Consider the following 26121-nt stretch of genomic DNA (forward strand, 5'->3'; position numbering starts at 1 on the left):
TTTAACAAGCAATTCAGGTATTTGTTACTCGAGCCCTGGCATTTTCAATCCATCATGCCAAGAATTTAGAAGGCTTTGGGAATCCCATCACTTAATCCACTGCACTTCAGGGACAGGGGATAGTCATTTATGTAGTTCTTTGGGTGCCTTTGAACATTACAAGCTAAGGTTGGGACAATTTTCAGAGCTGTTGAAAAATTGTGGGAACTTTGCAGATTTCATCAGGATTGGTGCATGTTACCAGTAAAGATCAGACTATTACCTAGACCTGTATTTGAGCATTTAAATAGCATTATTTTTCTCTAAGACAGAAAATTGATTCAAAACTACACTGTGAAAAAAAAGACCAATGCACACAAAGTTTAGTATCTGTCTGCAGCACTGAAAAATAAGCGTAGAGCTTGTTTTCTGGCAAACTTTTGTTTTGTGTCTGAATAATCTAACAAGAACAGCAAACCAGAACAGCATGAAAAAAATTCCACAGACCTATGTATTTATGATTCTTAAATTACTGGAAATATAAGGCTTATTCACAGTATTGTGTCTCAGTTTAATATTCCAAATAATCTAATTTCATTCAGAGCTAACTTGAAGCACAGCATATTTTACCTGAAAATCATAATAAAAGAATTTGTACAAATAGTACAAAACCACTCAGACCTTTAGAGTGACACTAGTGATTTTTCCTTACGTAGTGTCAAGACCAATTATCAGCTGATCTATTAAGCTATCACCCAAAATCCTTTATTTCTTTGTCTTCTAGACAAATCACCACAGAGCTGCAGACCAGCAAATGAAGTGAACTGAGAGCAATTTGACCAACATCATCTGTGCCTGTTCCTCAGAAGTCGATGAAACATGTTATCGGGTCTCCAAGGTACATCCCAGAGATTAGTTGGTTGTGCCATACAATTAGTAAATGATTAAAACAAGCTGTTATCTTCGATTGTATTAAGATACTTGCAGCAGTAAGAGCTATTACGTTCTACGGGAGAGTGTACCTTCCCAAATTATGTTGTTTATTAGCAATTCATTAACAATGTGCCACCTCAGCCAAATGATCAGGCAGCATGTTGGTCTCAGGTACAAGCAAAAGATCGTTATGAAACTCTGCCTTGTCTCATTTGGGCAAATCAAGTAAGTACATCTGAACCACAGATTGCACAGAAATATTTGAATGTTAGTTTTCATTTCAGGCTTTTTGTGTATTTTGTGCCAAACCCATAAGCCTTCTTCAGAGGAATCAACAGAACAGAGTAGAGACTGAATCAAACAGACAAGCTCTTAAATATCTCAACACGTCTTCTTTTCACAAGAACAAGACCCCAGGTAAATGATGTATTCTAATACAGCACATGAAAATCTCAATTATGGAGATCATCACTCTAGGCACTGTGTGCCATTTTATATCCCCAGCAAGATATTTTTCATCTCATCAAGAGTTTCCAAGGCTGTTTCTGTATATGCAAAAGAAATTTAAGGGTCCCCCAAAAGATCTGATAATTAAAAAAAACTAATCAAGTGGTCAGACAGACTGGAACTTGAGGATTATAGGTAAGAGGGATGAAATGAAGGCTTGGAAACTATAATTTCTCTTTCTGTGGTAGCAGCAGAAACAGCTGTTGTAGACTGGGCAAATTAAAGATGTGGCTGACTAAGCCAGCAGTCTGCAGACAAGACACTGCAAAAACATAACAGCAAGTCGTCTGCACCCCACTTTTAAAAAAGCCAAAAGTGCTGACCATCTATTTTTCTCTCTTTCTTCCTGTTATTCTTATCTGTCATAAATATCCTCCAGCTGGTACCCTTCCAGCCCTTGCTCACCAGTTCTAATTTCCCGCCCCCCATCTTGGGGAGTTAATAGTAATTCCTGGGACTGTGGACAAGTGCTCCATAGTGGGAGTTGTCAGCAAACAAGAAATTATGCTTCTAAAAGAACAGCAGATGAAATAACAGAGCTGCAGTTCTACTCATATTTTTTTTTGCCTATGAAAGTTGCTCATCAAACATGTAAAAACAATCTGCCCATACCGAACAATATTTACCATTCCTTGAGAGCAGTTTCATCTGCCCAGTAAAATCAGCATCTAGATACAGAAAGTTCTCTGATTAAAGGCCAGACAGATTGCCACCACTTTTTTCAGATATATTGGTTAAGCGTCTTGTAACTCACTACTTTTAGAAAAAATTCACTCTCTCTTCAGTTTCTAGTCTGTTTATCCTGAATCTTTTTAAAATAAGTTACAAATCATTGTGCCATGAATTAGTGAGATCATATATTGTCTTCACTATCAGAAAGTGATGAAGAATCTATGAAATATTGTAAAAATAAGTTACTTAAACAACAAAAGCAAGCTAAAACAGTCCTTTGTTTCTCTTCTACAACAGGTATGAACTTACTGTTAGAAGAAACATTATTTGCCTTGCTTAGACAGCTTTTACATCAAACAGTGTTGCCAACCTAGAATTTGCTTCAATTTATATTAGCATAAACCTGTGGACTATTTTTGAGCTCAGTTTATACATCATGAATGAATATTACCCAATCTATTTTCCCTATGTTTATTTGTATTCAAAACGTACCCATCATTTCAGATTTGTGGTAGATGCATTTTTTAAGTGCTGCCATTTCAGTACTGCTCTAAACAATGTTGTTAATAATGTTGCAGCATTGCATCTGATTTGAGGCACACTCAAGCTCTTTGCAACCAATTAGTCATTAAATACATTTCAAAAATGTTTATGAGATTCATGCCATAAATCTTTAACAGAAAGAAAATTGATACAGGCAAATTAAGTGCCCCATTTCTTACCAGAAATTAATTTTAGGTGGCATGGGGCGTTTGTCTGTTGCCTTTACCTGAAACAAATCAATTGCCACTTTACGTTCTCATACAAACCTAAGAATATGAGAGAACAGCAAAAGAATTTTAAAGGTTAAAACCCATATTCAGTGCAGCCTCCTCCCCCTAGCCCCTCTGATAGAGTGGGTATTTGAGGAGGTTCTTTACATCCTCCCACACAGTTTCTCTGTTTCATAGGCAGAAGCCAGCTGCTGGTTCTTTCAAGTCTAGTGGTTAGTTGACATTTACCACTAGTTTATTGTTTCCATCCTATCTCAGCAAAGAAAATAGCTAGAAAACTACTTTTGAAGATTGAATATTAAGTCTTTATATTTCTAATTCCCCCCAAACTGGAGGGACCTGCAGCAAGTTTTTTTGGTGGGGCATAAAGAAGGGACAAAAAGACTGTGCTGTGCACCAGCATAAGGAATAGGACCAACGAATCCTGGCTTTACTGTTACTATTCTCCCTAGAAAACACCTCACTGCAACTCTTGACCAGCAGCACTGATTTTATTTATATCAGTCTCTAAAAAATTATGTGTGAATTGTTGATAACATTTCTGACCTGAAAAACTTGGCAGCATTATTTAGCAACTGCCATAAAAAGAAAAAAAAAAAAAGACAGTCCTGCATACGTACCTATGATAAAGTGATTCGATGGTAGGGATGGGAGAAATGAGAAAGACGTCTAAGAAATGCCACAGAAAACATTTTTCCAGAGCAAGAAGAACATCAAACCCACTTGAAACCTATATGAAGTAAGGTATTAAGTCCTGCAAATGACTGTGCAGCGCACCCACATGAAAGATTGCCACTGCAGTGTAACTGCCCACTCCAGACCCACACATGATGATACATCCCTAACATCTGATTTAGTTCCCAGATAAGCACACTCATACAGGTCTCTTTAAGGTTTGTCTTTCTGAAATTTATCTTGAAAAGAAACTCAATTATGAATTTTAAATATACTAAATTCTTAAACCAAAGTATAGACACAAACTGAAGATATTTTCAGATTAATGGGTATTTTGAACTCATAATAAAGGAAATATAGTTAAAGAGGGCTCTCCTTTAGGGCGAGTTCATGCATGAAGGAATCAGGAAAATAGAGGTGATCTGATAAGCAGAATTCCACTCCCCAAATCAGGAAACCAAAGCAGCCATACCGGTACTTGTTAACTGCCCACTAAAACTGAGCTCAGAAGTCCGTCAGCTGGTAATCCTGTTTTTATTTAATGGACTTTTAAAGAACAGAAATTCAGAGTACGTAACCTTTTATCTGATGATATTTACTAACAGCTTAAGAGAGGTAACCTTAACAGGATTTCTGTAGACATGAAAAGGAACTTGGAACGTGCAATTACTGGATGGCTCCAAACTTTATCTGATGTGTTTAGGAGCCACAGAAGAAAACCATCCCAGACAGCTCAGTTCAGAGTGCCAGAAAATACCATACTGGTTTTTAATAGGTCTAGGTCAGGACATTTGAAGACATCCGTGAGTGAATATGATTTCTTTGCCCTAAATCAAGGTTTCCATGACTGAACATCATAGACACAGTTATAAAAATCATACTGGCTCACAACATCTGCAGGAACTCAGTAGTGCAGCTGTTCACTATACACGTGTTAAACAGGCAGCACTAAAAACTGTAAAAACAGGTCAAAGCAAAACAGAAAAGGACCCAAAATGAAGATTTTCACATACCTGAAATAAAATGTAGAAATGGCCTTTTCTCCAGGTCAGCAAGCTGAAAACATTAAGAGAAAAATCAGTTAGTAGCAATCCGCACACAATAGGTCTTGAGCATTACTTCCTTTTATTGTATATTGCACTTATGGGGCTCTAGACTTTTCTAAACAGTATCCAAAGCATACTTTCAAGTCCAGCCAACAAACATCTGAATGCACAGCAGCCTTTCAAGAGAAAGTTACAGCACTGTGACTTTTTAAACACAGACTGAAGTATTTCAGAGATCAAGGTATACCCCACTGCTACTTCCTCTTGTTGCTTTGAATTAAAAAGGAAGATCAACTTATCCAGAAAGCAGAATCTAATTAAAAATTATCTTTTCTAAAGAAAAAAGGAGAATGAAAAAAGGAGAAAAGCACCAATCTTTAAGCAAGGTGGAAACTCATCTGGAGATGGACGGCAGCGTCCGTTTCTTTTTGCAAAGTAATGATTCAGAAGCACAGCCAAACACACATGTAAGCGATGAACGTTAAAACATTAAATACTAGAAATGAGGTGCATCCTATGGGACCATGATCCAGCCATCACCTTCTTTTCCTCACTGATAGAGGCTTTAAAGAAAATCAGACATACCTGTGTTCAAGTACATTTTAAAAAAATATCTAATATCTTAGCACGCATGCTGAACTTTTTGAAAGACTACTGATTTCAGTTAGCATTTATACTTCAGAAGACACGCTGTAACAGTCAACAAAATTAAGCTAAGGTTTTGCACAATTTTGTATGAATGGAAGAAAGATTATTATTATACATCAGATTATTTTTTATTCTTCCATAAAGAGTCACTTTGGCTTTATGAACAGGATTTTCCTCACACTTTGTTCTCTCTGGTTTTGTATTTTTTAAAGCAGACCTCACATTGTCAACGGTAGGTCTAGTTTTCACTATGTGTAAATAAAGTGAAATTATAAGTACATATACAAGTGCACAGATAACAAGATGCTTTGCAAGACTCAGTGGAATAAATGCAATATTTTTCCATTGCTCCAAGCAGAGCTCTTCAGCCATAGCTACAGCACCTTTCTCTCCATCCATGTACAGTTGTTTCTCTTCATTGCTACGCGCAAACTCTATACCATCATTGTATTTTTTACTTTACTAGAAACATGAACAGTGGATCTATGCATTACTGTTAAGACCGATTAAAAAATACTATCTCTTTCCCAGAGAGAGAAAAAAAATCTTGAATTTTTTTTTATTTTGCATTAGACTGAAGAGAGGTATGTCTAAATTTTTAAAATTTGCTATGACCTCCTTTCCCCGAAAGAAAAGGAAAGAGGAGAAAAACTAGTCACCCTGATCCCTTTCCAGATAGATAGTAGCCCAATCATTAAGACTTTCACACAGAGTATTGGAAATCAAGGTTTCCAGGCCTTTTTCCAACAGCAACATAGCCCTGACTTTCCAGAGGCACACCAAAAACACAAAGCTAGTAAGTAAGGGGTCTTTTTTCTTCTCTTCATGCAAAAGACCTTCCCAGAAAAGCATTCATTGAAAAAAATATTTCTTAAAACATCTTGTGTTTTCCCCACAGGGGAGAAAAAAACATAGATTTTCAAGCAGATAGTTACACTTTTGTATACATCTGCAGTTGCAGGGAAAAACTTCTACCAGAATGAGAAAAACACATTCTTTCTATAAATTCTAGTAATACCTTTAATCATATTACAAGCATTACATTAGTTTGTTAGATTAACACAGTTAGACTTTTGGATCAGAGTGGAGAGAAAGAAGATTGTGATCCAACAAAAATGTTATAAAAACACTGCTGTTCAAAGCAAGCCAGGTATTTTCTTGTGCTTGAACCCTAACAAAGATGGTTTTCCTTAAGGCAGTTATTAGGTGTTTTGTCTTCACTTTTGTTACTTCTTTGTAATGGTAGAATATCAGTTCTACTGCTGTGTGAAATGCACTCTGTTCTTTTTCTTGTGAATAGCAGTTTCCTTAGGACACTTTTTTTGGTATTAGTAGTAGTTGCAATAGGATTCCTGTCTCTCAAGTTTGCATTTTACAGAAGACCAAAAACCTCAGAAGATGCATCACTCTGTGGAAGAAACACATGGGGCCAAGCTATTATGTCAGTATTGCACAAAGCACGGCACAGTTTGGTGTTCTTCCTACTCTGAAGGAGTCTCACATCAGGTAGTGGAAACTCACTCATGTATTTACTGTTGAACTGGTGGGGGTTTCTTTCAGCATCTCCCCTTTAGGCTCAACATACACTTTAAGATTCTGGCAAGACACCTGCTGCTGCCAAAGGGCCACGTAAGACGCAAATGTTCCACTGGACTATGGGGAAAGAAGGGGGCTGGTTACAGGAAACCCCCCCTGCTCCCTTTCTCACACAGCCAAGTAAACTCCATTATAATTGATGCAATATGCAGAAAACAGGAGAGGGCTAATTGAATTTAAAAGTTATACATTTGTAGCCTCATTTAGGAAAAGCCCAGGGCTTGCCTGAGCATTTAGTAGTAAACCTAGACCACAAAGCAAAGTGAATGTTGAACTCTACATGCCCAGAAGGGAGAGAAAAGATCCTTTTCTCCATGCTGCTAAGCTCATGCTAGCACCTCCAGTCTTTCTTCAACAAAGTAGGATTCTGGGAATCCAGGAATCATCTCCATTTTTCTTATCTTGAAGGTGGAGCTGTATACTGTTGGCAGCTAATATAATCTTGATTACAAATTTATATTACAATAATACATCAGCATCATCACCTGAAATCAAGGTCCTGTTTTGCTACATCTTGTAAAAAAAAAAAAAAACACACAACAAAAAAACCCAAAAAACACCAACCCAAAAAAAAAAAAAAAGGTATTTTCAGCCTAACAAGATTAGGAAAATAGAAGTGGCCACACAGTTTGGGAACAGAAAAGAAACTCTCGTTTGGTATTCCTCTTCTGCCACAAGTGGCATTTGTAGCTAGTACTGGAGGAGCTTTCTGCCCTTGATCAACTGCTCACTAAGGCATTTAAAAGCATTTAAATGATCTCAAGTGATAATTTAAAACAAGATAATCTACAGCCAGAATATCCACAGCATTTAACAGAATCATGTGTAGAAGGAATCCAGGATCAGCCCCCAACCCAGTTATGAACATGTTCAAGAAGTTTGAACACACACACACACTTAATCATATTATTATTAAATAATACCAAAAAGATGGGAACAACCACAGCTAAAGTTGATCCTACATTCTTTGTTTTTATTGAATACAAGCATCATTAAGCTTTTGTGTCCTATAAAAGCAGCTCAGGGGAGACCTTATCACTCTCTACAACTATCTGAAAGGAGGTTGTAGTAAAGTGAGCATCAGCCTATTTTCCCAAGTAACAAGTGATAGGACAAAAGGAATCTGCCTCAAATTGTGCCAGGTGAGGTTTAGATTGGATATTAGGAAAAGTTTCTTCATTGAAAGGGTTGTCAAGCACTGGAACAGGCTGCCCAGGGAAGCTGTGGAGTCACCACCCCTGGAGGTATTTAAAAAGATGTGTAGATGTGGTGCTTGGGGAAATGGTTTAGTGGCGGACTCGACAGTCCCAGGTTAATGGTTGGACTCCATGATCTCAAAGGTCTTTTCCAATGCAAATGGTTCTGTGATTCTAGGAATGCCAAGTGATAATCTTGGCTATGTTACCTTATATGATGCTTTACATACTAGTTAATTTCCCCTTTACATGGGATTTGAGATGTCATTATTACGTCTTCAAATCTAAGCACTTCTCACACTCACTTGAGCAATACGAATGCATTTAGAGATTGCAATCCAAAACAGTTCCCTTCATACTGTATACACACATCACTACAACCACATTGGAAGTATTTCAACAGATACAACATGGTCAGACAGCCAAATCATATCCTTGCTGTCCAAGAATTACAGCAGCACTCCATACAGCAAAACAGGAACATCTGGAATTCTGCTCTTGTGAGGGCAGCTGGGACTACACCGCTACATCAGGAAGTGAACTGTGCTCTCCTTGGGGTTCTAATGGTTATAAAATATACTCAGGGCTTTTAGAAGCAAAGCAACAACCATTTTGGTTACTGAAGGAATTACTTGTGTACAAAGCATTTATTAAAAAAAAGCTCTGTTAAGTGCATAATACATTTGTATGACATGGAGAAATCGCGAACTTTCACTCTATGTTTAAAATTAGTTGAGCAGGAAGAATAGGTTTTTTACTAACTCATGTTCTGATCTTATTCAAAAAAGAGCTTGGGAAAATGCTAGCCATTACATCTCTCAAGTTGTACTTTGTTTTCATGTTATTCCTCACAGAGGCGTAGTGGCAACAAGTGCAAGAAAAATTACTGACTTCTCTTCAGTCACACTATTGTACAGCAGGGAAATGACCACTTGCAACCTTGATCCATGCTAGGTAAATCAAGCCAGGTGAGATTAGCTTCTTACCGTAACAGCTGCCATGCCCGCTCCAGCTTTTTTCCACCCCCATGCACATCCACACCTTTACTGTTTTTTCTGTCCTGTGCCAGCAAATCTCTGGACTGTGGCTCACTAAATATTATGTTACTGCTCATTTGGCTTCATGGACGCCCACTATAGGCACTACATACTACTCAAATACTACCTGACTATTCTGTGTGAAGTACATGCACACTGTCCTAGCATCTCCAAATGCTCTTAATCAAATTGCTAGTTAATCCTTGAACTTTCTGGTTTCTTTCTACATATTTTTCCACTTCTTTCAGCAACTGATTAATTTTTCTGCTGATTATGCTGTTACAATAGTTTTCAGAGTACAGAAAAAGATTAGATGCAACATTACTTTAAAAACCATAACTCCTTCTTCCATTCAGAGTCTTTGAAACGGTATCTTTAATAATACTACAGTTAAGAGATCAGTAGAAGCCCATCTCCATGAAGTATATGTTTTCTGATCTTGAGGGCACAAGTTATGCTGATAACGAAATCAGAATACTGCTTCTGTGCTATTCAAGTTGATAGTTTCAAATCTATTAATAACTTAATATGGGCAAACATATGACCATTTCTGAAATATTCTTTTAAAATATTTTTAATTTCAAAGGATTCTCCTGTTCTTAAAAAAATCATCTGGTACTTATGCCCAATCCCTCTGAGCATTATGAAGACATTTAGGCCAAGTGGGGGAAGGTGATGCAAATACACTGCAATTTTTTCTAGCATTTTGCTTAAATTACCTACTAGAACATGTTGCAACTTCAAGACCTGAAGATTATGGCTATAACATTAAACCACTGGTCTTTTCTTTCAAAGTCTGTGATCCATCACAGGTATTAGCAATTTGTTTTGTGAGCAGCTGTGACAATACCCCTAAGCTCTTCCTGATTCTTACTATTCTTACAGACACTTCCACTAACTTGAAGGAGATTCCATCCATAGGTGATTAAGCTTTAGGTAAATTCTGGTTTTCTATGGGTTTCAAGAACAAGTGGAAAGAATTCCTAGCTTGCCAAGCCAAGCTTTTGTAATGAGGATGCTAAGAAAGAAATCATCATTTTTCAAAAGTGACAAACAAAACTGTAAGAATTTTGAAAATAGACAGTCCCCTTCAACAGGATTTTCAGCAACTGACTTAAGATAGTTCTACATTTACAGTAAAGGCCTCTCCTGCCATTCTTATTGCACATGGAAAGACAACAGAAATGGAAGTTGTTACCCAAAACTCACACTTTTAGGTTGCACATATGTGTAAATATTATGTGATAAGCCATGAGCTGTGTGTGCAGACACACACACAAGTCTGTCTGCAAAACACTGAAGTGGGCAAGTTCAGCACAAAGTCAGAGGCCTCTATAGTTATTTGAACTACTGTTTTTTTTTCCAGTAGTGGGTACACAATAGGTTGTTTTAAACACTGTGACTAACCATCGTGAGAAAGCATAGTCACACTAAGCCAAAAGATTTCATAAGTAATGATTCCTCTGAGATAGCAAGGAACAAAAAAACAAAACCAAAAAAGTAGGAACTGAAGAATACAAGAAATCTCAGTTTTGTTTGCATGATTTCTGCTGCACTATCAAAAGACTGACAAAAATAAAGTCTTAGTACATCGGCAAGGCAGTGAGAGAAGAAATTAACAACAAATATAAGAAGAGGAAATAAAGGGAAGCCTTTCTCAGTAATTGTACCCTAAGAACCAGAATTTTGATGTTTTACTCATGACATTTTCAAGTAATAAGAAAACAATGATCTCTACGAGAGAAGCTAGTAGTGCAGTACCCCAGCATACTCCAAGGTTATACCTGTTGCACTTTCTGTTAGAAGTTGATAAAACATAACGTTACAAAATTTATAACTTATAAGCATATTTTCTAGTTAAAATTCCTGGACTTCCCAACAAAGAAACTTTGTTTAAAGACACTAAAGAGTTATTTGAAGAAGCCCCTCTGCCCCTGCCAAAACTAAAAAGTACCAACTGTAGTAGTCATACACGGTGGTTTGAGTGAAATCTTTCTTCACTAGTACTCAGAAGGGAATAAAATACAGACAATTGCTTTCACTTGGCCAATGTACCTTTTTACATTTTGACTGTTCTGATCAGATTCCTTCCAAAACCAAAGCAGTGATAAGATTTCTTTTTGCACATTCTAGTACTAGGTTTTGGAAGAACCTGAATTTTATGTGAATGCACAGATTCAGTAGAAAGCCATTTTGATGATCACAGATTTGAAAGATTCTGCTTCAAAGAGGTAGCTACACATGAGGGATACCAGATAAAGATAATTCTCAATAAATACCTTCTAAGATCCAAAGTTTCTAAATTAATGCAGTAGCTTTATTTTGCTTTATTTCTCTTTACCTTCAGTACAAAGTAGATCCATGTCATATTTTCTAGCAGAGAAATACACATTGAATTTTAGGTATGATTCATTTTCACATGAGAAAAGGCATACATACATGCACTCATTTACCACACTTAGAATGTGAGGCCTGTATTTATAAAGAGAGACAAATTTTCTGAAACCCCCTACCTATCCCTTTAGCAACTATTACTATTTAGTTTTGATTTCTTCAAAGAATAGAAGTTGGATTTACACTTTGCTAGCACTGCATGACGATTTTGAGAAGAGTCCATCCACTTAGCCAAAACTGGAAACAGCTAGCACATACCTGGTAGAGTACCAGCCTTATATACAGTGAACCAGTTTGAAGAAAAAAAAAAAAAAAAAAGCCTAAGTGCAATTTACAAAGGCCACATTCTTTTATTTGCATTTATTTATATATAATTTATATATATTTATAAATTATATGAATATAAGTTATTTATATTCAGTATAAAGAAATAATGGAATTATTACAAGAGTCTCTTGCTAGAAATGGCAGAGCACTTTGAACAAGTTTGACTTACACAGCATTTCTTCCCCTCTTTTGAAACACGTGCTTAAAAAGAGCTTCACAATTAACACATTGTACACATTTTGCTAGGTTCTCAAAGATCAGGAACTGTTTCTGGAAAGACTCACTCCAATTTGGCAAACAATTGCAAGCACACACTACAGCAAGGTGTACTGAATGTTTGGCTTCTGTGAGAGTACAGAAATATGCGCTTACCCACAGTTAAGTTCAGTACATAAACCTAGTCAGTTATAATTTAAAAAGTGAATTAAAAAAAAAAAAAAAAAAAAAAAAAAAAAAGAGACAGCAAGGGAAAGGACCAGAAGTCTAAAAGGCAGAGAACATTACAACAGCCGGGTGGAAACAAATGAGATATTATAACCCGGATGCAGTCACAGGACTATGTGTAACTCTGTTACTGGTACACCAGTAGCTTCTGGTGAAATTCATTCTGTGTGCTACTTTAGCAACAGTATAAAGAAGCATATTCAAAAGCCCCTGAGCACAAAGAAAATATAGTCATGACTATTCACAATAGCGAATTCTGTACTGAAGTGTGAATGGGATGAGTTAAGCAAAATACAACCAGCCTCCCTTTGCTTGGGATCTTTGTAGTGACACAAGCCAAGCAATCTAAACAGAAAATGTCTGTCTGTGCTAGGAGGGGAAGAAATAAAACACCTCAAAAACAAAAACTGCTTTCCTCATTGAAGAATGGTAACTTTGGACAACATTTGGCACCACAGGTTCAAAGGGCTGTTTTATCTGCATTGGAAGTACAGAGCCAGAGATTTTACACAGTATTCCCATCTCCATGGTATTGCTTTTTGTGCCATTAATGGCATTTAAATTATAGACCTGCTGCAGCCATGTAGTCAAAACACCACATCATCTGATAAGACACTGTATTATAATGTCACTGTGTCTGTGTTTTAACTGTTCTTTCATATACTGTACTTCTCATCAATCACCCTCTTTCTCTGCCAAAGAATAGATACAAGATACAAGTCTATCTTTAGACTGCACTGAAATTTCTTAGATAGCTGCAATACTTCATCACGGCCAATGCTCCTGTTTACACCACTGAAATTTTTAGAGGTACAAATAGTACAGACCTAGATAAAACATTCCTGGAGAATTTTAAATGAAAACATAGGATATCATTAGGGAAGCCAGTAGAAATAATGCACTTTAACTTCTAAGCTAGATCTGTTGGGATTTTGGGTTTCTTTTGTTTTTTAAATATTAGGTAATTTTTGTTTCCACTTTCAGTAAAATATTCCAGGATGTACTGAAACACTTTTCCAGAAGCAGGTATTTATTGACCTGTACATATGTACATCTACTTAGAACAACAAATATTGATGAAATTACAATTGCACTTTGACAGCATCTTAAAAGAGAATAGACTCAAATTTCTAAACTATTGTGTAACAAAATCCAAGACCTTTATTTTTCTAAATTATTCTAACAAAATTGTACTGGTCATATGTAGTCAATAACAAAGTTAGTTAACGAATCTGGATTTTTGCCCTGTGTTCAAAAAGTTTTCATCTCAGAAACACAAAGCAAGTTGTTTCAAGATCACAAAACTGCTTTGGGCAGGGGAATGGGTGGGGGGTGTCTGCTCCTACAAGCTGGTCTACTGTTTACTGTCCTCAAACAGCCAGCTCTACTTAAAGTATTTTTTTATCTAATGAAAAATTTTCAAGATTTCATGATTTCCAGTTCTCTGCAATATAACATGTGTAGTTCATCAATATGAACACTCAGACCCTCAAGTTAGCATTTCAAAGTATTCGTAAGAAGTAGAAAAAAATCACATGAAGTTACAGTCAGCTAACTTTATTCTGTATTTACTTATTTTTTCTAATGCCATATAGATTTTTGCTTATTAAAAGCATAGTCTCAAATCAGAAGAGCAAAATACCAGGAATCCATCAAGTTTTTTGACCATGTTCTAAACTTGCCAAGACTATCTAGGGCAACTGAACGTATTAAACAGTTCAACTAAACTTTTGTTTCCACTGGACAGGAAGGAAGAGAAAAAAAATTAGCCTGCAATTTTCCTTTGAAATGTTGAAATTATGTTACTTTTATTCCCAAATGAGAAGAGTATTTTTTAAGAGTGACCTAACTTCTTCATGTCTTTTCATTTTCCCCTCCAATGTAATGTCTTTTATTTCCCCCCTGCACCCCATTTTAAATGTCATCCAAAGCTACCCTGATTTGGCACTGGATAGCAGATTATGAAAGCAAACAAAACTCCCCTCAGCTATTCACTCACCCCTTCTCACAGTCAAAGTACAACAAAATTCCCACCACACTATAGGCACTGGAGAAAGTTATGCACACATAAGTAGATCCCAAATGTATTTTTTTTTCTATAGTGTCAGTAGTAAGAGAGAGGTATGTACTTTTCCTGACCTTTAGAAGAGAAAGCTCAGAGCATACTTTGGATATACAAGTTCCTCTCAAGCAACTGATGAAAACGTGTAGAAGTAGATCCTTAAAATCTTGAGCTATCCAAAATATCTTTATCAACAGAAGTGCCTTTGGAGCAGTTCCATCAAGCCACATTGATATATACTCAGAATAACTGAAATCAGACACACTCCTGAAATAAGTGAGGACCTCACCTAGTCCAATGTCCTGCTCAAAGCAGAGCAAAACCTGGCATTACCCTGTGCTGAATGCCTTCTCCCATCAATTTTTAAATATCACCAAGAATGGAGATAGCAGCCCCTGCTGACACATCAGTAATAATCCAAGGCAAAAATTTAAACACTTGTTTAATAATAACTCTACATATAGGCTTACATTATCAGTCAGTGACTAAAGTGGAAGAGCATCTACATTTCAGCTATAGCATTCAACTGTTCTTCATGACTTATGATCTCCCTGTGTGAAAAGAAATAGTTGTGGTATATCAGATACAACCCCATGGTAACTCTTGGTAAATGCTCTCAATTTAGTCTAGACCACAACATAATGGTGTGTTAAATGACTTAATGATCACTGAATCTAGCCATGGATGATCCTTTGAAGATACTTTTAGGTTTTGCATCGTTTTAATCTGATCACATTCATCAATCCTTACTAATATTTAGTTTCTTTTAAACCAATGTCATTCACTAGAACTGCCTCAAAGGCTCTTCAGAAGTTGGTGCAGTCAGCCTAGACTGGATTCATTCCAAGTACTGATGGTTTGTTCTGACCCTTTGATCTGAAAATCCTCTTTGCACAGAAGCTGAATTTCCTAAATTCAACTTGAAAAGTCAGCATAAAAATTCCCATTTAACTTCACTGAGAGCAAAGTAAAGTAACATTAGGCCTTTTTGAAAACCTACCCTGAAGACATACTGTTTAGCCCAAAGCTAACCCTGGAGCAACTCACTGTTTATAACTGAATATAACAAACCTCCAGAGCTGTCTATTAAAAGATACTAGTTTGATTGCTTAAGAACTGGAGATCTACATAGGGCTTGCATCTTGGGGTGCAGTAGATCTTGAAAAGATGTGCTATTACATGATAAAGACTTAATTCATGCTTGACTGCTACCTGGCTGCAATTTGTGTTTTGGGTATAAAATGAAAGAGCTTACTAGAGAAACACTAGAATACCTTCCCCTCTATCCCTGCTCTGAACTGGGAAATCAGGCCCATTTTTAAATTTAGTGATGTGTCCCTGTAGGCTTCATCAATAGAAATTCACTATTATGACAGAATAGTGAGAAGACTGAGAGGGAAAACCAAAACCAAGTGAGAATGATCTGTACATTCTGTATCCCTTCTTAAAAATCACGAGTTAGACTATATGTTTCCGTGATTGTCAGGAATATTAATAATTAGATATATTTTTATATACTTATTTTCATATCCTCTTCCATTTTAAATCCAAGAAAAATGCCATTTATTATTCACTTTAGGGTGTATCAAAGTGAAATGGGTATACTGCTTTTTCAATACATGCATTCTTCAATACTTGTATAGAAAGACAGAAAATTAAATGCTTACGTCAGTAAATTTTCAAGCAGATGTTATTTATAGAGTGCTGAAGGAAACAAAACTTTACAAAAAATTGCAAAAATGTTTTGGTTTGCTTCTCAACTACCTAGAAAGTTTTTGCTCTGGGAGGTTCAACAAACAGATAAAAATATTTGATGTTGTAAAATAATATTTCACTCTCTACCTTCAAAAAAGTTTATTATGCTAGTGACTCAAAGACCACCCTTTATTCAGATCTGCTTACATTTAGTAATGTTCACAGTGACCAAATTTTGAATTTCCTGATGACATATTTCTATGTGTTCGTTTGTTTTAAGTATTTCAGATATATTTGCCTGTTTTCTCTAAATAAATTCTTTGCCTTCTTCCATTTTTCAGCTTGCATGCAAGGGTAGCACAACTGTCTGTAATACCCAATTTGTATATTCAAAAATCCAGTCATACATATTTAATAATTTCTTGCATAGTCAAGTAGCAAGCATGTGTATTCAGAGTATGTAATGGGACTGAAGGGGACAATGAAATAAAAACTGTCCACTCTTGAGTTTTTCATTGCTTATCATCACTCAGATGTGTACAGTTGTAGAGAAACTTGCAGCAGGGCTACCGTACCTATGATTTTTAAAAACTATTGTAAATTTAATGATATAAAAATCAAACAAATTAAAATAAAATTTAAGCTACTACAGTAGAGAGAATTTCCATATCAGTTTAATAATTAGTTTTATAATCAGACAAATTGCCATATATACTTTCTAGAGTGAAAATGAGATTAGCATAACCTATGAACTATTTTGCTGAGCTCATTGAGACCTCTCTTTGAAGCTGCAAATTTTGACACACATTTTTAATCATGTATCTGGCAGTTAAAACATAATCACCTTTCATTGTTAAATATCTAAGGACCTATGTCTGATTTGAAAGAAGTATGGAGACCCATACTTCAGGAGGAAAGAAACCAAAACCAACCCCAAGAATACTTGTCACATAGAAGCATCTGTGCTTGCATTCTGCTCCTGAAATAAATGTCTCTATTACCTGATCTAGGACAAGCATTCTTTTCCAATGTAAGAGAAGCAGGAAATAACATGAATACAGTATGATGAAAAAGCCAAACCTAAACAGAATCACATCTCAAGTGAATATCTGTGAAGAGTTTAACAAGAAATTACATAAATGGTGCACTGAATTGCCTCCAGTTTATAATTACCAACTTGTCATAAGCCACAGACGCATAACCCCTTGTGATGCAATCCACATTGCCACAGTTCACAACAGGATAGCTCCCAAGGTGATTCTTTCCCTTTTTTCCTTCTCGCAGTGCATTTTTGCAACGTATTTCTGGGTTTTTTCATTGGCATCCAGCTGGAAGCATGCTTCTGCTGTCAGCTAGTATTCCCCCCCCAAAGGGAATTTCCCTTTCCATGAAGGGGAAAATGTAGGACAATGCTGCAGTGGCAGGAGAAAAAGCAGGGAAGGTGAAGGGAAGAAATACAATTTGAAACAGTAGTTCTACCTGACCTGTATTAAGCAGCATCCATCTTAGTCATAACAGCTCTTCAGCTGCACCTCATCATAAGCTCTTGCACACCACACCTCTCACAAGAATGGACATGTTTTCCATGTTTCTGGACTCTCAGTCTCATTTTACATAAGCAACATTTGTTCTCCCTCATTGTCTCAGATTAACAACAACAAAAAAATTAAATGAAAGTCAGCAAGACTCATACTATAGCACATTTTTACAATTAGTTTTTGCAAGTATCCCTAAAGGCATCTGAGAAAGGAGGAACTAGATTATTTTCAGTTACCTGATCTTCTGAACGGTACACAAAAAATATCACCATAAAGTTTCAGTAATAAAGCAGACTGACAACATAAGCAGGTGAACATTGATAAGGAAACTCAAAACACACGGTTAACTCCCTCCAAAGTCAATTAAAAAGGAAAAATCTCTCCCTAGAAAATCCCCATCTGAAAAGGAAAATCCTCCTTTAAGACAGGCTCTAGTTGGCATACCTGGGGCAAGAAAGCTGTATAGCACTTTTTCAGGTTCAACTTTGCCTATGATTGAGGCTTAAGACTCCCATACCTTGAAGGTGGATCATAACATTATCAAAATAAAGGTTCTCGAACTTTGTTTTGTTTTTAAACACAGGAGGAAAACTGCCTTGAAAGTTATAGGTTAACCCCACTAGTAATTCTCTGTGTTAATAATCTTAACACAAGAAATATTATTCAGAGCTATTTCCCATCATTTTAACTCCAAAAAAATTGCTCGTAAGATATAATAAACCTCCTTGTTTTCATTTGGGCCATCCAACTACTTGCTGGCAGAGTTATAAAGAGAAATAAACTTCGTAGTTTGATACATAGGATTATTTTCTTTTATGTTCTCAGGTTTACTTTCAGTGTGGGTTAGATAAAAGCTAATTTGCATTCTAAAAGTCCTGCTCAGACCCTCGGGTACATACGTTAACATTTTAACCTGTCAAAGTCATGTGCTTAAATAATGGGTTCATACATTAGATGTCTAGAATTAACAGCTGAAGCTAATATAATAATTGATAATGAAGGCAGACTTTGTGGCTCTGGTTTACCTGTTAAACCTCTTCCTGGAGAGCTATCCAGCTGGAGAAATCACAGATTTCTTGGCTTTGCCATGTCACGTATCACCCAGGAGCTGTCACTTCAGCAGAAGGAGCGATATCAAGTTAGGCTTAAGAATAAAGCGGAACACCCAGCAAAGAATATATTAGCCACCTGATTAAGGACAAGAAAAGTCAACCAAACCCCTACAATCATTATATCCTTTTTCTAATTGCAGGCAGAGGGGTGGGGAAGGCCTGAAGATAGGTTAGAGGAACCAAAGGACTGAAGTTACAGAAATAATAAATGTTGCAGTTATCTTCCAAACATCTCTACCCAAAATATCCATAGAGATTTATATCTAGGCAGCTATATATATAGTGCTTAAAGAACTGCATACATAAGAGGACTCTTAGAAGTCTGCAAGTTGAAGAGAGTGCTTCTAAATTAGATGGAGGAATAGCAAGATTCATAGGCCTAGAACTGCAGCCTTGAAACTTCAGATTTAATGTTGCTGCCATTACAGCAATATGACCAGGAACTCTTACCTGGAGTTTGGCCCTGAAAACACTCTTCTCCCAATTGAAAAAGCAGGAGGGACTGTTACTGCCTCCCGCAAGGAATACCTTGCCCACCCATGGCATGGAAGATGTGGATTCAAATTCCAGCTTTACCAATGGGATTCTGAACCCAATTCTCCCCACTACCTACAACTGCATAGTCTGACAGAGATATGCCCTCAAATGCCTCCTCAATAAGCTTTCACAATTTGCAAAGAGCAGGTAAATGTTCAGTTGGCAGTAGAGAATACACTTAGCTACTCCTTGGTAACTGAGACACCGACTTCCCTGATCTTTGGGTTTTGCTGTAACATCTGTGCTCAGGATTGGGCAGCGCAGGGGAAGGCAAAGGCACATGCTCCTTCAGCCGGCTGCGTGAGACTCACTGAAGCGAGGCCAGCAGGGCACTTCTGCAGAGGGGTGCTCAGCACCAGCCTGGCCTCCGCAACACAGAAGTCATCTGGCATGTATTTTGGTGGCCAGAGGCTTTGGGCACCTCTGTAGTGAGACAAGCACTGAGGAGGGTGTTTTGAGGATTCAGATTTTGAATTTAGGTACTATGCACTAGTTAAGCACCTAAGCCAGCTGTGGAACACATTTAAACAAAACAATGCAGCTTGATCAGGTTTACACTAGGCTAATTTTGTAATGATTATTTTAAATGCCTACTAAAACCTATTTGCATACTGTAAGTGTGATTGGAAAATCCATTCTATTTTTTCTCATACAACCAAATGGCCTTCTGTATTTTTGAGAAGGTCCCTGGAATCTATAAAAACCAGAAATAAAAGATGTATTTACAATTGTGAAAGGATTTGTTTGCACATTAGCTTCAGTATTATTTTTCTGAGCTTAGTTGTAATATTACACCATTTTAATTTTCAGTATGCCAACAATGTACAGACATCATCTGGGTGGTGAAAGCTAGGGGCAGTTGAACTGCATTATAGGTGCTCTGCTGGTTGTCATTCTGTGCATGTGCAAGGCAGTCTAATGTTGATGCTTAGACTTGATTGGCAGCAAAACGCTTTGTTTAAAACAGAAGAATTTCTAAATTCACTGAACTTAAGTATTGGCAAGTGAAGAACTGAATGACAAATACCACAGTAGCTGAGCATAAAAGCATTCCGTGTCATATAAGGCATCAAAAGGAAACAAAATAGGACCTTGCTAGTATTTGAGACCAGGGACCAGTTTAACTCCTTGACCATGCAGGATGACGAGACATTTGTTATGTAACAGCAACTTCAGATGGTGTTTTTAAATCCTGCCATCTCTCCACCAAAGAACAGAAGATTAACTTCTACAGATTCTGAGAGACAGGGATTGGAGCCAGCAGCAATATTTAGCACAGAGTGACTGATTGCTGGCACCATCTAGTTTCTCTACATCAGGAATCTGGCAGCCTGGTAGATGCTTTTCAAAGACGCTGATTAAATAATTTATAATAATACTACACAAAGGTTCAAAACAACACAAGAAAGAATGAGAAAGAGTAGGTCCTAAACCCCAAGACTACATTTATTTATTTATTTATTTAAAGACAGTGGGGGGAAAAATCCTGGGACAAACGTCAAATCTAAGAGAAAGCAGACCCTTTCCATCATTCAGCTTCTATGCATCTCTGACAAACATCTAATAGAAGTTAAACACGTTAGGCTCAAAGAAGCCATAATGCAAGAAAGACTTAATTCTTAATTTATGATACACGATATAATTTGCAAAGTACAGCTTTTTCTGACTAATAAAACCATCCTTATTTCACTTAAAATTGTGAAACTCCAATGAGTCTTTGTAATTATAAAGACAGTGAATTTATACTCAATTCGCTACACATAAGGAGTTCTGAACTACAGAAACTCCAATTCATCACCACCCTGCTCTGTATGAAAAACTGCTGACCATTTGAGAAAGGCAACCATGTCTTGTTACTGAATGTCGAAATGGAATCGGTTGATGATATGTACAAGCTTTGATTCCATGTGCATTGTAAAATTTTACTGGATATACCAGGCAAGAAAGCATATTCTCTTGAATTTGGAATCTTTTTTTCAATTTGCACAGTGCAACTTTCTTTCCATTTGTCTGAAATCACCTGGAATACACTTTAGGAGCTACTCCTGTCACATTTGGTTTGCTCAACACAGGCTCAATCAAAGCAAGGATTTTCAAATGCATGACCAACCCAACCAGCTTTCTCATTTATTCGGTCTTTTCAGCTACATGCATGCGCAGTTACCGAAATAGAAAATTACCTACGTTTACAGACAGCTAATTCATAGGAGTTTCCCAATGGATAAAATAGAACATAGTTACATGCTTTTTCCTACAATCCACTTAACATCATATTTCTCTGCCTCTCCCTCAGAGCCTTGGCTTAACAGTCTGTATAGACACATTTTCTTGGTGAAGAGGTCCTAGGGCTATTCTGCTGTTGATTCCTTCATGATCAGCCTTTGTGTTTTGTGATGTCATCCAATAATTGAAGTGTAGATGCAAGGGAGACATAGTTGCCTATTTATATTAATCGTATTTCAAAGGTTTTCCTTTAAGGAGTCTTACATTCTCTTCTGCCTAGATATATTTAGGGGGTTTTAACTACACATTTTCCACTTCTTTTATGCAAGGCTATGAAGGACTGTATATTTTCCACAGCATAAGGACAGCTGAAGCCTGGACATTAGCAAGTCAGTATTTGGTGTGGCATGAATAAGAGTATGCAAGTGTTATAAGAATGCAAGTATGAAAGAGTTTCAAGATTTAGATCTGAGTACGAACTCAAATGAACCCAATCTGAACTGCAGGCAGAAGTCCAAACTGAAGTTTGAAACCACCCTCAAAGTCAGCACCTATTTTTTGAAGACACTTTAAGCTCATTGAACAGTTACAGATCAAAATGAAAAAGTAAAACAAAATTAGGTAGTGGGAGCAAACCAGAGAACATGTTCTAAAGGGGAAAGGAAAATTGAGATACCTGTCAACAGCCTATAACTTGGATGTTTGTTAATGGTTTTATATTAAGTCATCTGTTATTCAATTGTGTTACTACAAAGTGCGAGTATCTACATAGTTTGGATGAGCGACAGGCACCAGAACTAAAGAACCTTAGGCTATTGCGTAGTATTCATCATTTAACACATTTCTGCGATATTCTTGTACTCAGATTGCACTTGTCAGGGATGCACAAAAGAAAGCACTGGAATTACTAGCAGAAATTCCACCTGAGTGTCAAGGGGAGGAATCCTTTAAAATCCCTTGGTCCTTTTGAAATTCCCTGCACGCATTTCAGGGTAATATTGTTTTTAAAAGCCTGGTAGGTAATTCTCTAGAAAGTAGTAAAGAAGTTTCATTAAGCCCTTCTCCCTTCCTTTTTCCTAATGAGCTACCCTGATGCAGAGTGACTTGCACATGTGTAAACACACATGTACACACACATACAAGCTCTGGGCTGCCTATTTTTGTGCCAATTTGTTTTAGTGGCAGCATGCCCAACCTGAAATTGTCTGCCCCATAGCTCCAAGAAAAATGCTGTCATGGGTTTGATTGAAGATGTTAAGGCAGTGCTCATGTCCTCTTTCTAGAAGGCAGACTTGCTGTTTTTCATCTACATGAGGTTAGATTTCCTGGCACACTCATATGCAAACCTCCCCTGCAAAGGAAGTCAGATGTGACCTTCGTCTCTCGTGTATTCTCATGTGCCAGTAAAATAAGGTGTAAATTTAGCCAAAAAAAGAACAAACAAAAAAAACCAAACCCAAAAACAACACGGAAGAAAACCCACATCCAGTAAGTACTGGGATTATTTGAATATTTTCAGAAAACATTTATACTATGCAGGTAATCCAATGTAATCATAAACAGCTGAATGAGATTCCGATCACAACCTTCAGGTATCCATAATAGGTGCTTGAAAGTAAGCACTGGAAAGACGGCAAAGAACAGAGGAGAGGGGAAAAGTGTTAAAAGTATTACAGGAATGGGGTAGTGTTACCCTTATTTTTGGTATTTAAGAGGAGTTTGTAATGACTACAGCAGCCCACTCCCTTTTTACACTGAATAATTCCCAGCAGTTTTGTATCAGCACATCTCAGATACACATATTGAAGACTTGACTTTCTGATCCTGCAATTGTGGGTAGAGAGAAGGAAGGGGAGAGCAAGAAATATCAGTAGGTTTCCCCTCCCCTTTGGCCTCACATTACTGGATGATACTTCTTTTTTGCTCCAAATACATGAGGAATTCACTGCCTCTGCAATAGAGGGAGAAGACTGAAAGGAGACAACCAACTCATATATACATCATAAGATGTACTTTTATTTAATAATTTAAAATATATTTTATACGTATATTTCTCAAATAGCAAAGGTGAAATTACAGTTCTGGAGGAAAAAAAGTGACCAGGATTTGTCACTCTTACTGCCTCATTAAATGGATTCTGTATATTAGAGAAGAATCTTGACCTCAGAAACCATTTGTCTTCAAATTTCCTTCAAGTTTTTGCCCTAGGAGAAATGGGGCAAATTGTTAATTATTTCGGCTGCCCTTTATTCTTCCTCACTTCGCTGTGTCTTACATTATATTAGCAGTGCTGTGAACAGTGTATGATAATAATACTGAGCTCTTACGCAAGACACTCAGACTAGACCTTCATATGCCAATTAAGCATGATCTGCATTTCACAAAAATAAAAATAATTTCCAGAGACATGAACAGACTGGTTATATTCTTTCTTTGGTCATATCATATTCTTACTTCCAGCCCATTTACTACCTTATTTCTTCCTCAGTGTCATATTCCATGTCCCACAGCATTAAGGGACAGTATTTGGAACCTTAAATCAGTTACAATGAATGGGATGAGGTCAGCCATCAGATCCATGGGACCGGCAAGATTAGAACATATTTAGCCCAAGTCCAAGTGCAGTGCCCTATTCAGACAGCTATGCTGCCTGCTAGTTATCAAGTTGAATTGAAAACAAGAGTTATATTAAAAGACAGCAGGATCATTATTTCTCCCTTCTGCCCACCTCCTCAAGTGCCCGAGGTCATTTTCCACAACAAAAATGAAAGCCCGTCTTGGAAGTGTTTTTGTGCTAAACAGCAGTGGTTAATTTCTTGCAACTAATTAGTTATTCAAGTGAAAGTATAATGATCCTCCAACATGATTGAAAGTGCTTCAACTGAGTTTCCTGCTAACAGCATATTTCTAGAAATAACACAATAAATCAGCAGGGTTATGGAAATCTTTAAACAAAGCAAGTCTACGACAGGAACCCATTAAAGATATAGCCATGTAATATTTATGTACCTAGCTGACTTATGCTTTTAACCTAGCACTTTCAGCTATAGCTTTTTAGCACCTGGGTCACATTCACTAAGAATGAAATTCATCCTATCCGCTAAAAGCCAGCATAATGTCTCTGTATTAGGTGTTTGGAGTATAGAGTTACCATAGGACTTAAGTGATGGAGCCTTCCCACCAAATGGAATTTCATCCAGATTTTTCTAAAGAAAAATACAGACAAAACACCTTTAAGCAGCACAGAAATTTTAATGTGAGCCTCAAACTCCCTTAGCAAGAAAATCAGTGGGTACCTAAACAAGAAAGGTTTCATAAGCTCAAGGAGGTATTGATGCAGAAAAAAAACTTCACAGAAGAGCTGATGTCACCTACGATTGTCCAGATTATGATTTGTTGATTAGGAGTCGTTACTGAGATGGTAACAACATATCTCCAAAGATTTTTAGAGAAACTGCTAACTACATAAAATGCCATCCACTTACTCCAAAAATTATTAATCCATTACAAGTTGTGTGTTTAAAAGTATTAAATACTGCAGAAAAGAAAGACCCGGTAGCATAGAAAAATGTTTTGATTACGTTTGAGCCTTCTGGATGTTACAGATGTACAAATCTGATCCCCTCAAATCTCCAAAACAAAGAGACATTTCTCTTTCTTCCATCACATTGAACTATATCTGCATGTGTGTTTACATGCATTTTTAAAACACACATATGCGTATTTGAAGCAGAAGGAATGGTTTAATAATCCCCACTTAATTTGACTATACATGCTTTCCCTCCTCCCACTCACTCATTTACTCCATTGTCAATCTCCCAGTCTTCCCACAGATTTGAGACGATTTGTATTCATAAACCTGTTTCAGTCAAGATCCCAAACATTATTTCCTGGCCTACCCTTCCGTACTGCAGCAGATGGCAGCAAGAAGGGAAACATCACCACTGTGGGGCTGCAAAAGGGAAACCTCAGGAAGGGAAGCAAGAACTGCAGTGTCCTGGGACTCTGGGAGGCAGGAGGAAGCAAGAGGGTTATAAGAAATCATCAGCAGAGGGGGACTGAAGGACAGAGAAAAGGAGACCAAACATCACTCCCACTTCCCAATAAAATCATCTTTATTCTCACCATCGTTTTTTGGGCCAATGACCACTTTCAACCCACACTCACTTTCTGCTGGAAAAATAAATTAGGAGTCCAGATTAATTTTGTCAATAGAAAGTTTAAAGTGGTCACTGGAGCGCAAAGAGCTTTTTAAAAGGCAGCTGAGCCTAACAGGAACAAGGAGGAGGATGTTGAGAAAGTCACAAAACTACAGGAAGATTAAAGACATTAAGGGTGCACCTTTTTTCAACAATAAAGATAATAACGGTTATAAACAGTTCCTGCAATCTTGTTTCTATTTATTGTGGGCTATTTTTCTTTAGAAGAATATGCATTACTTAAAAATACCTTTGCCAGGGCAGAAAATAAGTAGTTTGTGTGTGTTGGTCTTTATAAAAACAAAAAGAAGAACAAAAAAGACTAAACAAACTAGGCATTTGCTCCCCGAGTACATGGGATTATACTTCGCATTTGTGCTGTAAATCATTGGATACAAGTAATTGTACGGCAACAGGGTTTGCTATGCTAAATATTTAAACTGTGTGCCCAGTCCCTTCAAAGTCTGAGCTTACTCTGTGTTCAGAGCTTTGTAGGGTTGAGTCAATAGCATATTTGTTTTGAATGGT

General features: G+C 37.1%; 2 long non-coding RNA genes across 17 annotated transcripts in view; one reads left to right on the top strand and one right to left on the bottom strand.

Moving 5' to 3' along the window:
- Positions 1-6587, bottom strand: part of LOC114013453 (uncharacterized) — a 229115-nt gene extending 222528 nt beyond the window's left edge. Inside the window, exon 1 of the long non-coding RNA XR_008748934.1 lies at positions 4553-6587. This is a non-coding gene — a long non-coding RNA (uncharacterized LOC114013453). The remainder of the gene's footprint in view (positions 1-4552) is intronic.
- Positions 1-26121, top strand: part of LOC114013448 (uncharacterized) — a 64564-nt gene that overhangs the window by 29737 nt on the left and 8706 nt on the right. For 3 of the 16 annotated variants that reach the window (XR_003556413.2, XR_008748921.1, XR_008748918.1), the window contains exons 2-5: positions 764-877; positions 1197-1329; positions 6598-6739; positions 8880-8993. This is a non-coding gene — a long non-coding RNA (uncharacterized LOC114013448). Of the gene's footprint in view, positions 1-763; positions 878-1184; positions 1330-6597; positions 6740-8879; positions 8994-26121 lie in introns of all 16 variants that reach the window. The other 13 variants (XR_008748910.1, XR_003556417.2, XR_008748920.1 and 10 more) reach the window with 9 other exon arrangements.

The sequence above is a fragment of the Falco peregrinus genome, chromosome 10, assembly GCF_023634155.1.
Source record: "Falco peregrinus isolate bFalPer1 chromosome 10, bFalPer1.pri, whole genome shotgun sequence".
In the NCBI taxonomy this organism is placed as follows: domain Eukaryota; kingdom Metazoa; phylum Chordata; class Aves; order Falconiformes; family Falconidae; genus Falco; species Falco peregrinus.